The sequence below is a fragment of the Cryptomeria japonica genome, chromosome 9, assembly GCF_030272615.1.
Source record: "Cryptomeria japonica chromosome 9, Sugi_1.0, whole genome shotgun sequence".
NCBI classification, from domain to species: Eukaryota; Viridiplantae; Streptophyta; class Pinopsida; order Cupressales; family Cupressaceae; genus Cryptomeria; species Cryptomeria japonica.
The window spans coordinates 113,477,591-113,492,800 of NC_081413.1; positions in this window are offsets into that span (position 1 = coordinate 113,477,591).

Below are 15,210 nucleotides of genomic sequence, written 5' to 3' on the forward strand. Positions count from 1 at the left end.
AATGAAAGAGCTTCACTATCGGGGTATTCTTGAGACATCCATTGTCAAAAATCGTCAAATTGATTATCTAATTTCGAAAGTTGTTCTACAGAAACCTCATGGAGAGCTTCTTCATCATTAGGAGGATTAGAGGAATTACCCATGTCCTCGTTAAAAAGGCCATTCAAATTATGTTCCATCTCCTCGGTAATTACACCTTGGAAAGACTTAATTCTAAGGCTTCGTCTAAGGGGAATGGTGTAAGTAGGGCTTATTGTTGTAAAACTGATGTACTAAAGAGAGAGAGAAGATTTTGAATTTTAGAGGTAGCAAATTTCAATAAAATCAGCCAATCTCCTAGATTTAAGCTGTTAAATGCAATCAGGACAATCTCCTGAAATTTCAAAAAAAATGTCTGGGACCGTGGCGCTCGGAGTGCACATGGTCCTCGCAACTTTTTTCAAAATTTTCAGGGATGAAAGTTATGATGATTTTAAAGCTAATCTGAAAAAATCGAGTGATTTTACGATCTGTAGATAGGTCAAATTAAAGTTGCAATCTCAAAATTGAACCCTACCAAGATTGTTGAAAAATGCAAATTTTGAATTTTGAAAAAGAGAGGGAAACTGAAATTTTGAATTTTATGATTTTAGAGGGAATGCTAAAAGCAATGCAAGTTTTGAAATTTAAAAGTTGACTTGATTTTACGCAAAATTCGAATTTGAAAGTGGAAATCAAAGTTGTAACAATTAAACACTTAATTTCAAAAGTCACAAACTACAAAAATTTGAATAAAGCACTGAAATTTCGAATGAATGCTAACACATTTTTCAGATTTTGGACAGCAAGAAACACAATTTTGATATGAATTTCAATTTCAATGATTTTTGAATGATTAGAAGCCTTAATCTAAGCAATCACTAGACCAACTTTGACCTTAATTTTGAAGGTGTTAAAATTGATAAAATCAGCCAAAATTCTAAATTTTAGCAAAAAAATACAGTAAGATCTAGCTCCCGAAATTTCGGAAAAAATGTCGGGGACAATGGCGCTCGGGGTGCACACGGTCCTCGCAACTTTTTACCAAATTTTCAGGGATGAAAGATATTGTGATTTTATTGCGGAATCCAAAGTTACAGCCGATTTGGAGGTGTTTTGATCAGTGAAATTATCAGTCAAAGGTTGAATCAAGAGGGTTTTAAAAATTAGGGTTTTGACATTTAACCACTTAATTTTCAGAATTAAAGCACAAATATGAATTGACAATTTGCAATAGAAGGGTAGATCTGAAACAAGCATTAACAGTTAAACATTTCACAAGTTTAATTACTAAAAAGAAAATTTTAGGGTTTTTATGCAATCAACCTCTAAAATTTGCAAAAGATCAAACATGGAAATATAATTAGGGAAGCAAATTTTCAGATCTAACCATGAATAATCAGAATGAGGATGTTCACGTCGGGTTCACCAAAATGTAAAGCGGAAAAATCAAACCCTAGTCATTCTCCCCTCCCCAACACCAAGGAGAGAGAAGGGAGAGTCACTAGGGTTGATGGTTTTCACTTAGGAGGGACTTTACATTCAAAAGAGGGGTTGAAACCCACAAGATCCAATCCCACACAATGCAAGATTGGATTCTATATGAGTTTCAAGGGTCAAGACAGCAAGGATACCCTCTTTTGTAAAGAAATGTGGAAAGAATGATTGAACTAGGGATGCATGCAAAGTAGGAAAGATTCACTTATAAACAGAGATAGGAATATGATATGAAGATGCGGACCTAGAATTAGCAGTAAAATGTTGAGACGGTGCTGTTCTGCAAATTTGAGCGAAAGTTGACAGGACGATGGCGCCCGGCGTGGACACGGTCCTTCGAAAAATCCGTGAAACAAAGGTGGATCTGTTCGTCTCTGCACAAGGATTCCAGATCTTCAATTACAGCCACGTACCTACAACCTACACACAGAAAAGTGAAGACGATTGGGGGGTTAGGGATTAGGGGTTTGCCCTTAGGTCAAACCCCGGTTTTGGAATTAACCAAGAAATGAGAAATGCTGTAAATGTAATGTAAAACAAGTACTAATACCTTGTTGTAAGGATGTTCGTATCCTTATATGCAAAGGTATAGATGTTGTTATATGTTGTATGTTGTATGTTGTAGTATGTGATCTCCTCTTCAATGGTTGAATCCTTGTCTTGAATGCAACACTTAGCCTTGAATGGAGACTTAGAATGATCAATTGCTTGAAGGAATGCTTGAATGCTTGAATGCTTGAATGTTTGAATATTGTTTCCGCCTTTTTCCATCTTACCAAAATGGGAGAGGAAATGTAGTTTATATACTTGTCAATTAGGGTTAAAAGACTGATTTTCCCGACCTTAGGCCGACCAGGAAATGCTATTTTCCAATTTGCAAACATAAAGACCCGAAGTCCCATAGGAGGTCGGGCCCAAAAATAGGGCCAGGGACCAGGGCGCTGGGCGCCATGGTCCTGGGGGACCAAGGCATTGGGCACCCTAGTCCTGAAGGACCAGGGCGCTGGGCGCCATGGTCCCACCTCCAGGGACAACGGGGTGCAAGGAGGATCAGGCCAGGGTGCTGAGAAATGCAGTTTTTGATGTCATGAACAAGTTTCGGGGTCTCCATTCAAGTTCCGTGTTGCATCGCCATCGTGAAGACCCAAATGCAGTTGAAATTGCAAGTGTCACAATTTTAGGATGCTACATTTAGCCCCCACTTTAGCGGGAGTATAAGCGTACGCCAATACTTCCGGTAAAGTACAAGGAAACAACATTGAAAAACTTTCACCACGTCAAGGAGGCAAGATACACCAAGCCCCCAGTGGACTAAGGATCTTACGACTTCGATTGACAAAGTGAAAGGGAAGATCATGAGGGAGAACCATGACTGTCAGTAGTAAGGTTCCCTCACTATGAGTCATGCAAGAAAGATATCAAAAATTTTCAAGGCAAAGCTAAATTTGTCAAGAAATTTTCAAGTATCTTGAAAAGATATGGACGGGTTGTCCTGAAGGACCAGGGCGCTGGGCGCCATGGTCCCACCTCCAGGGACAGCGGGGTGCAAGGAGGATCAGGCTAGGGTGCTGAGAAATGCAGTTTTTGATGTCATGAACAAGTTTCAGGGTCTCCATTTAGGTTCCGTGTTGCATCGCCATCGTGAAGACCCAAATGCAGTCAAAATTGTAAGTGTCGCAATTTTAGGACGCTACAGAAACAAAGACATTCAATGTTTTGAAAAGCCTTGTTCAAATGTTGGATGAATACTTGGATAAATTTGGACTTTTGTTTGGATTTTGTTTTGAATTGAAGGTTGTTGATTTTGAAAACCCAAGTTGATTATGAGCACCTTTGAAAGTTTGTTTTTGATTTAATCTTTTGACAATCACGGAAGACAAAATGTTTGTTTGACTTTGACTCAAGACAATCAAGAACATTTACAACAAATCCTATGGCTGGCAAGGGCAATATCTTTTGAATCCTCTAACCATAAAATACAATACTTAGCTGGATAGCTAGACACTTGGTAGCACTGGCTCCCCCTTACAGTGCACTCACTTCTCAGGCATACCAAGCTTTGAGTTCAAGGGGCATTACTTCCCAAGAACTTGCTATCTCTAACTAAGGAGTACATGAGAGGTATCTTTGGCATGCACATATCACAATGCCTAAGCCAACAGATAGAAGGATTTTGGCCTCTAAAAACAAGAGATTCTAGTAAGGGCATCCGTTCGGGTGGGTATTGATTCGGCCAATAAATCATCGCAATACCATTCCAGCACCCGTTGTCTACAACTTTCGTTGCATCCACTTTTATTTAGAGTGGTTCGGAAGAGCTTGGTTTTAGCCCATCACCACTTTGGGTCGTTCCCTCTCACCAATGCCTATGCGAAGTGCCAGGCAAATTGGGAGGCAGGCCCAATTCTAAGGGTTAAAACATGCAATCAAACTAAAAGAAAACAAAGCATGCATGATGTTCATTAACCTTTAAGAAATTAAATGTGCAACTACTTTAAAAATCACATGCAAGATGTTTTTAATAAAAGTCTTTGACCACGTCTTGCATAATATTTGTTAGTAGTTTCATTTTTAGTCTTCATCACATGTAACGCCAAGGTGCTGCACAGAGAATCAGTACCAAAGAAAAACCAGAATATAAGAACAGAATGAAGACAAAATAATTTGCAAGTAAAAACACTGGTTTCACCTCTGTTTCTGGCCTTACACAGGTGCAAAATATCTCAACATAGGTGCAGAATGCCTTGACATAGGCACAAAATGCCTTGACATAGGCGCAGATCTCCTTCACACAGGCCCAGATCCCTCCTACACAGGCGCATAAGTGTCCAGAAAGCCCTGAGTTGCCCTATTTCTTGGGTTTTCACCTGCAAATCAGCTCAAAAGCACTCAAAAACATGGTTAAGGGGTTAGTTCACGTCGGGTTCACCAGAAAATGTGGATAGGAATTTGGAATGCATCAAAGCAATAGATATTAAACTAGCTCAATCACAAAAACTAGATTGCAATCATAAGAAATCCTAAAAACATTCAATAGAGATATGAAAACAAGATAATCAAACCAAATGCAAACCATTACAAACGCGATTATCTCCTCCATAATTCTCCATTGTCCTTCTTTCTCCTTCGAATTACTTTGTTTGTGGATCTCACTTACAAGTGCAAAAGCATAGTATGAAAGCAAGATTAACAAGATGAGATGACAGTGTAAGGATACTAGAAGCGTGATTGATTGATTGAAGAAATTCATCCAATTTATAGACAAATTGGAGAGATGACAAGATTAGCATGAAGAGATTTGAAATTAAATTTCAAATCAAGAATGACAAATATGACAAATTATGACAAAATTGTCATTTTCTATGCAAGATTGATTGATTGACAAATTATGACAAATTGACATGCAAGATTGATTGATTGACAAATTATGACAAATTATGACAAAATTGAAATGCCATTCCCATGAAATTAGGGGAAATATTAGAAAAATTGAAGAAAATAGGAGAAATAGAAAATTAGGAATTAGGAGCAATTAGAAATGAGGAAATAGAAATTGGAAATTAGGAAATTAGAAATTGATGAAATTAGAAAATTAGGTGAATTGATTAATAATTTTTCATTCATTAATTAATTCACAAAAAGAGGGCGAATTAATTAGCTAATTAAATAAATATTTAATTGTGACAAGAAGACTTAGGATAAATAAATAAATTATTTAACCTAGAGGGAAAATGACAATCAAGATTAAATGAATAAATCATAAAATCCTAGAAATAAGAGGACAAGGAATTAGGTCAAGACAACAAGAAATTAATGTCGATTCGATCATGATTGATTGACAAAGGACCAATGTTGATAAATGATTGAGATTGGTTGACAAACTGACCAAGATTGACAAAGAGATCAAATTGATAGGCGCCAATTGACGAGGAACAATGACTAATTGATCCAAATTGACATGATTGAAAAAGGACAACGATCGATGACAAATCGATCACAAAATGACAAGATTGACCAGGACAAGGATCGATGATGAATCGATCGCAAAATGACAAGATTGACAAGGATAAGGATCGATGACAAATCGATCGCAAAATGACAAGATTGACAAAGACAAGGATCAATGACGAATCGATCACAAAATGACAAGATTAACAAGGACAAGGATCGATGACGAATCGATTGCAAAATGACAAGATTGACAAGGACAAGGATCGATGATGAATCGATCACAAAATGACAAGATTGACAAGGGCAAGGATCGATGATGAATCGATCGCAAAATGACAAGATTGATAAAAGGACAAAACCTGAATTTGAAAGCGATAAAAATGAGGAATGCAGAAGAAGGACTCGATGCTCGCAAATGATAAAGACCAAGTGTGCAACATAGAAGAAATGTTAATGCGACGCAAAAACCCTAAAATAAGGCAATGCACAAATGTTAAAGTATGAGTCCGCAAGCATTGACCATTTTTAGATGTCTAAACTAGCCATCCTATTCCATTATGCTATGCTAATGGTGCTGATGAAGAATTGGGATGCAGATACCTCGACATTCTCACTACCTTTGGGGGAGATGACGGTCACCCTAGAGGATGTATAACACATTTTGTGCCTACCCATTAGAGGAGATACTATTAGATATTGATCCGACCACACAAAGGAGGATTACCGGAGAGAGAAGGTATATGCTATAGGGAGAGTGATACATAGAAAGACGAGGGGTCACATTATGGTCAGCTAGCTCCTACACCCTACAGACAAGGTTTCATTTGTGATATGACTCATGATTGCGACCCTTGCATTAGCTATGTGCCCCAATGGGCATGACACACATATGCATAGAGGACTCATCCATGCCATATGAGCCATGGAGAGACATAGGAGAGTATACTCTTGGGGTTGGAGCATGCTCGTGCATCTCTATCATGACCTTGGAGAGTATGTATTCAGATAGGAATGCAACCTTATGACATGCACACTCATGCACTAGACCTAGTGGAGCCCCCATAGAGCTAGTCCCAGAGAAGGCTAAGGTATATGCTCATCCTCTTACCTATGAGTGATAATTCAGTAATCTCTTGTATTGGAGATTGAGCATGGATAGATTGACAACGAGCGAGACCATATGGAGACCCTACCTTAGGATTCCCATGTGGGCAGAGCTACGTAGACAGATGTTCAGCATGTAGAGGAACCATCTACTAGAGTTATGGTATAGCCACATAGTCATTCCTTTCTACTTTGACCAAGTTCAGTGGCAGTTTGGGTTTGAGTAGTGTGTTCCTACTAACATGCCTATATACATCTGACACTCATGAGCGATGTCGAGGCTAGGAGCCATTCCTAGGTCTACAAGTGATGAGATCAACATCATAGATTCAGATGGCTCAAATAAGGACATAGCGATAGATTATAGAGATGATTTAGGCACACATCGATGATACATCACATGGTGGAGGAGAACATACCCTGGAGCTATTTTTCCATTAGGATTCCCTAGAGGGAATCCCGGACCATGGAGGCAGTCAAGCAACAGAGAGGAATCTGATGCATCCGAAGAGGATTCAGAAGATCAGGGTGATGACACACAGGAGCACGAGGTAGGTGGAGATGGAGGTGATCCTAATATCAGAGAGGGAGATCAGGATGGAGATGAAGAGGAGGAGGAGGAGGAGAGGAGGAGGAGGAGGAGGAGGAGGAGGAGGAGGAGGATGAGGACGAGGATGAGGAGGATGAGGAGGAGGATGAGGAGGACAAGGAGGACGAGGATGATTTAGGTATAGTTCATCAATCGAGAGAGGATACTAGATCCCTAGAGCTACCAAGTCTCCCACGATGGGCAGAGAGGGGTCCCATAAGGGATCTTGATCTTGATCTTGATCCTCATTGGCCCACACCGACTATACAAAGATAGTACAAGCAGGGAGAGCCTAGCGTGTCCCAGTCTCAGGTAGTCATTGTCCATGATCCTCATTGGTGAGAGGGAGATCCAAGTAATGTGCTCTATTATTGATTAACATATGCATCCTACCTACTTTATAGAAAGTTACTAATGAAAAATTTCTCTCTGTCTTGTAGCTACCATCCAAGAGTGGAGTTCTCTGATTCAAAATGTAGTGATAGACTTTATTGTGATTGCACACATTCCAAGTTATACATAGATACCACATAGATCCCAGAGGAGTGCAGGATGATACGAGGACCAATTCTCCCCTATTTGAACAAAGGTGGAGGTCCTGCAAGATAGATTACGACAGATAGAGTGTGACCTAGTGGCGACACAGATAGAGGCAGCCACATACCGAAGGATCATGATGGAGAGAGATCGTAGGAGCTCCTCACGGAGTCACTCATGGTCCGTATCATGATACATGCCCATGGGGCCACCCACACGACCAGATCAGAAGGGGCATCTAGCCACCATCCTCATGCTACTAGCCCTAGGGATAGGAGATGATTTTGATGTATATATGATGATACTCATGATTATGATATTTTTAATGCTTAAAAATTATACACATTTGTTAGATTAGAAGTAACATATTGAGTAATGAGCATGTATATATGATTTAATTTCCATGTGATTGATTTCTCAAAACTTCATGATTAAATTGATACATGTGTGATTTAATTAAATAACTAAGTATTTAATCAAATGCTATTGTGATGATGTAAAAGAAGAATGTATTAAGCATCAGAACCATATGACTAATGTGATTTAATTAACTCTAAATAAACATAACATGATATAATTCTACTTAACATATAAGAAATTGTATAATATGCTAACACATATGAAATGCAAATCCATTACAATTTACATAAAAAGAATTCAAGACAAACAATGCAGTAATGAACATGCTTGTCAATAATGAAGTAATGTAGACCAAATAATATAACATCATTTAATCTTACATACTTTAATGAAAATATGCTAACATATTACCCAATTTTGAAGAAAAAAAGACATAGAGAGAGAACATAAAGAAGACTAGAAAGAAAGAAAGAGAGAGAAAAAGAACTAGGCATAGTATCTACGAAGGTGCATAACATTTATGGGTTCCTTGAGAGGTGTACCTTCCAAATCTACTATCCTATAAGTACCCGATCCATAAAACTCCACAATAATGTATGGTCCAAGCCAATTAGGACTAAACTTTCCTTTCTCCTCAGGTAAGGAATTCACATTGTGCTGATTCTCATAAAGGACTAAGTCCCCTACCGAGAAGGAATGTTGAATGACCTTATCATTGTAGCTTTGTTGTAAAGTTTTATGATACTCTTGAATATGTTCGAGGGAATTGATACGTCATTCATCGAGCATCTCAAGTTGTTGAACTCTTTTCTCTCTATAGGAGTAATCATCCACTATACCCTTAAGATAAACTCTCAAAGAAAGAATTTCTAACTCCAAAGGCATAATTCTGTCAACACCATAAACAAGATTATAAGGGGTACAACCTGTAGCAACACGTACACTCATGTGATAAGCCCATATAGCATAGGTTAATTGAGTATGCCAATCCTTACCATGCTTTTTTATAATCTTTTGAAGAATTTGTTCAATTATCCTATTAGAAGATTTAGCTTGACCATTTGATTGAGGCTAATAAGGTGTAGAAAATTTATGTTGAATATGATATTTCTCAAGAAACTTCTTCACATCCTTATTTTTGAATGACGTTCCATTATCTAAAACTAAGGTGGAAGGTATCCCAAATCAAGAAATGATCTTTTTCAATATGAATTGACAAATTACTTCAGCAGTAGTGGATCTAAGAGGAACGACTTCCACCCACTTTGTAAAGTAATTAGTGGTAGTTATGATGAAAGTATGTCCTTGAGATGGAGGAGATATTTTACCAACAAGATCCAAACCCCATGTAGGAAAGGGCCAAGATGCTACCTGTGAATGAAGTTCTTGGGGAGGGGCATGGATCAAATTGCTATGTTGCTGACACTGATGACATCGTTTAACAAACGCAAAAGAATCTTTCTCCATGGTTTGCCAATAATATCCAATTCGGAGCAATCTCTAAACTAAAGACGTACCCCCAAAATTCCCCCTACAAGAACCTGAATGCACTTCTTCAAGAGCAATAGGGACCTCAGCCTTATTTAAGCATCGAAGAAGAAGACCATTATAACCCCTCCTATAGAGAACATTAGAAAGGATAATGTATCTATTAGCCAATTTGTGAACCCTAGGCCTAGTATTCTTATTCGTAGAGTCAGGAAAGGTACCATCACTCAAATATCTTATGACATGTGAGTACTATTCATCAAAATCTATAATGCAACAATATGCCACATTACTAGGGTTATCAAAAATAGGCGGGGAAGTAAGGTTGTGAATAGTGAATTGAAGATCTACCATGGGGTCCTCTAGAGACACAAGAGAGGCAACACATGCCATTGCATCAGCATGTTGATTATCTTTTTGAGGAATGGGCTCCATGATGTAAGAATCAATTTTTTGTAACAAGGATAAAGTTAGATCTTTATATTGTGATAGTTTTTCTTGTTTAGCTTGATAAAATCTTGTCACTTATCTTATGATTAACTAAGAATCTCCATAAATATGTAGATTTTTCACACTCAACACCAAGGCTGCTTTAATTCCAGCTATAAGAGCTTCATATTCAACAATGTTGTTGGTACATAAGAAAATGAGATGATATGATAAAGGAATAGGCTTCTTTTTAGGAGAGATTAAGACCACCCCTACCCCCGATCCTATATGACACTTAGAGTCATCAAAGTAGAGTTCCCAAGTCTCATCAAGCTCAATGGAAAGAATGTATTCGTTGGGAAAAGACTCTGGATTAGGTAGGGAGAAGGGTGAAGGAGCATAAACTAAATGATCAATCAACGCTTGACCCTTTATTGCCTTTTGTGAGATAAACTTAAGGTCAAACTCAGTCAACATCACAACCCACTTAGCTAAGTGTTTGAAAAGATTAGTTTTGGAGAAAAGATGTTTAAGAGGATCAATTTTAACAATAACATGAATCTCATCATTCAAGAGATAATGCCTCAACTTTTTGGTTGCAAAGACTAAAGCAAGGCACCATCTCTCTATTGCAGAATATCAAACTTCGTAATCAAGTAGAGTACGACTTATGTATTAAACTGGGCATTCTCTACCATCTTTATCACATTGTGCCAATAAGGCTGCAAGAGCTTGAGGGGAAGCAACAATGTATAGAAGAAAAGGCTTAGTAGGATCAGTAGTTTGAAGAATGGGAGGATTGGCGAAATAAATTTTTAGGTCTTTAAATGCTTGACGACAATCCTCATTCCATTGGAAAGTGATATTCTTTTTAAAAAATTGTGTGAAAGGAAAGGTACGATCCACAAGTTGAGAGATGAACCTACGAATAGCTTGGATCTTTCCTTGCAGACTTTTAAGTTGAGAAATATTCTTAGGAGGTGGCATGTTAACAATGGCATCTATCTTTTTCGTGTCCACCTCAATGCCACGATGTGAACTTATGAATCCTTATATTTTTCCACTATCCACCCCAAAAACACATTTTTGGGGATTCAAATGTGTGTTGTAGTTAGGAATTCTCTTAAAAATTTGATGAAGGATCTTAACATGATCTGTACGAAGGATGGATTTGGATAAGATGTCATCAACGTAATCTTCTAAGGTCTTATGCATATAATTATGGAAAATGAGAGTCATAGCATGTTGATAGGTTGCGCCTACATTTTTCAATCCAAAAGGCATGACAATCCAACAAAACGTACCCCAAGGAGTTGTGAAAGAAGTTTAATATTGATCTTGGGGATTGATGAAGATTTCATTATATCCTAAGAAACCATCCATAAAGGATAGTAAAGCATGCCATGCTACTGAATCCACTATCATATCAATATTCGGGAGGGGAAAAACATCTTTTAAAGAGGCCTTGTTCAAATCATGAAAATCAATACACATCCTAATATTGTTTTCATCTTTAGCCACCACCACAATGTTTGAAATCCATGGGGAATAATTGATAGGATGAATTAATCCAGCATCCAACAATTTTTCAATCTCAGCTTTAATAAGTAATGTCACTTTATGGTGAATCTTTCAAATCTTATGATTCATAGGTTTAGCATCAGGAATTAGGACAATGTTATGAGTGACAATCTTAGGATCTATGCCAGGCATGTCATAATATATCCAAGAAAAGATCTCAGGAAATTCATGTAACAACTCAACATATTGCTTTTTCTCTTCTTCGTCAAGACATTTCCCTATCTTGATGATCTTATCTTCAACACAAAGATCCATCTTGACATCAATGGTGTCATTTATTAGGAGATTGCTTTGTTAAGGAGCATCTCTCAATTGAGGAAATTATTTAACTATCTCATCATTATTACTTTCCTTCCCAAAGTAAGTTTCTGCATTTAAACAATAGGGAAAACTACAATTGTGGTGATAACAAGGAAGGTTGTCATAAGCTCCCAAAAATTAAGCTAAGGAATTATCGATAGAAAAATAATCCAAAGAAAAGACACAAGAAGGGTCAAAGTCGATATTCTTAGGTCCTAGAGACAACTGAGAGGGGAGGGGGGGGGGGGGGTGAATCAGTTGTCTAATAAATTCAAACCAAAACAACTTAACCAACTTTAAAGCTTAATACTGGTAAACCAGACTTTTATGCCGGTAGACAGTTTTATGAATTAATTATAGTACCGGTAAAGATTAATGCATGAAATAGAAAGACAATAACATCCACAACACATAACACCAATATTTGTACGTGGAAACCCTATAAGGGGAAAAACCATGGTGGGAAACCTTACCCACAATCAAACGATACTACTACAGATAGTATGTGTATACAAATGGGGTCTGCACATGTAGAAAGGCCAAGCACCTAGAGCTCACTGCTCAATCACAAATGGGAGTCACACTAACTACAATTGGATGATTAAATCCAATAAAGATGTATTGCTCAAAATAGCATCTTCATATGATGGATTCAGTACTGGTGTAGTTCTAATAAGTCTTCACAAAACCTTCCATCAACCTTCAAGAGATGTCTGCATGTATAGCTCTGCTTATTTTTGCATATACCTAATTATTTCTTCCTTCGCATTACTCACGTGATCTTACAAATAAGATCTTACATTTATACCATAACCTAAGACCAATTTTAGTAGGTCGGCTCTAAAGGATATTACAATAAAATCAATTTACAAATAAAACAATAACCGATGTAATAATCGATACAACATGTCGGCTGAATGTATTTACAATAATAATAAATCATCTCCATGATGTGTCATGCTGATCTGGAATAGACAAGTCTGTCGGTGCTTATCCTGGACCTATTTGCCGGTAACAACAAATATACAATTATGAATATACCAATGAAAAATATCCAAGACAAAGTGTCCAAATGATGTCTTTGACATAACCAAGTATTCTCCATGTAGTTCCAAGTGCCAGTGTACAATATATCCCGTCGGTGTACTAGATACCGATGGCTGTGCATAAGTCACTTGCTTGTCGGTGAACATTTCCGATTCTTCAAAGTGCTAGTGTTGATAAGTGATAGTAGGTGTTGACATCAATGACAAAACCATACCAAAATACCAAAAATCTCCTCCTTTGGCATTGATGGCAACACAAGTTGGAAAAACCATCAAAGTGGCAAAACAAAAATGCCAAATACCATAAACCAACAATCTCCCAAAAAGAGATCACAACTAGAAATCAAAATACAGATACAAAGAGTAATCAGTTTCTCTCAAAATAACAATCTCTCCCTTAAAGATAATGTGTTTTTCCATATCACTCTCTCCCCCTTTGACATCATATGCCAAAGCCAATACAAAACTAGATTCAAATACAAAAATACCAACCAATTCAGTATTACCAACTCCTCCCCCTAAGAAGTAGCTTCCTCATCAAAAACTGGAGTAAAAGATTTCTCTATTAGTTCTGTCAATTGATGACAAACATCAACTGTCTAAGTCTCTACCGATGGGCTTATGACCCCAAGCTAATCTTTGAGATATTCAAAGGTCTCCTTAGGAAGAGGTTTAGTGAAAATATCTGCAATCTGCTCTTTAGTATTCACATAAACTAGTTTTACTTCTTTTGCTTCAACATTCTCTTTCAGAAAATTCAATTTGATAGAAACATGTTTGGTTTTAGAATGTAAAACCAGATTTTTAGATATATCAATTATTGCAGTGTTGTCACAATAGATAGTTATGGGTTCCTTTCATTTTACCTTTATGTCCTTCAACATTTTCTTAAGCCATAATACCTGTGTACAGTTAGTTGGTATTGCAACATATTCTGATTCTGCTGTTGATAAAGATGTGCAACTTTGTTTCTTACTCAACCAAGAAATTAATCTACTACCAAGGAAAAATGCTCCGCTAGTGGTTCTTTTTCTATCATCCACATCTCCTGCCCAATTTGCATCTGTGTATGCACATAATTCAAAATTTTCATCTCTGGGGTACCATAAACCAGGATTTCTAGTGCCTTGTAAGTACCGAAAAATCCTTTTTACTGCTGATTCATGATTTTCTCTTGGATTACTTTAAAATCTTGAAACAATACATACTGCATTCATAATATCAAGTCTTGTTTGTGTCAAATACAATAGCCTTCCTATCATAGATTTGTACCTAGTTGGACTAACAAGTGTTGATTCATCTCTTAGTGATAATTTGTTATTTGTAGTCATAGGTGTGCTTACTGGTTTAGAGTTCTCCATCCCAAATTTCTTTAATAACTCCATCAAGTACTTGGCTTGACTCAAGAATATACCTTTATTAGTCTATGAAATCTGCAATCCTAAAAAGAATTTTATTTCTCCAATCATAGACATTTCAAATTCTTGCTGCATTTCAATAGAAAAGTCTTTACATAATCCATCTTCTCCTCCAAAGATTATATAATCAACAAAAACTTCTATAACCAAGATGTCATCATTAGTTACTTTGTAGTATAAGTTGCTATCAGCATTACCTTTAGAAAAACCAATCTTCAAAAGATACTTATCCAAACTTGCATACCAAGCTCTTGGAGCTTGTTTCAATCCATACAAAGTTTTCCTTAATCTATAAACCATATCTTGTTATCTGTCAAAGAAAATCCATCAAGTTGTTCAATGTAAACTTTTCTTCAAGATCTCCATTCAGAAATGCACATTTAATATCCATTTGATATACTTTGTAGTTCTTGTGTGCTGCAAAAGCCAAGAATAATCTAACTGCCTCAATTCTAGCTACCGGTGCAAAGGTTTCATTATAATCAATTCCTTCTTTCTGTGAATATCCCTTACACACTAGTCTTGCTTTATTTCTGATTACCTTACCATCTTCATTAAGTTTATTTCTGAATGCCCATTTTGTTCCAATTACATTTTTGCCTTTAGTCCAAGGAACTAATATCCATGTGTTATTTTTCTCAATTTGTTCTAATTCCTCTTCCATAGCTTTAATCCAATGTTTATCTTCACGTGCCTCGTTAACTGATGATGGTTCAATTTGAGAAATAAGACATACCTCTTCATTTTTCAGTATTCCTCTTGTCATAACTCCTTTATGCTTGTTTCCAATTATCTGATCTTCAGAGTGATTCAGTGTTACATACCGAGGTGTCTTTGTTTGTTGTTGTTCCTCAGTTACAGTGGAATTTTCAAATGATACCGGTGTAACTGG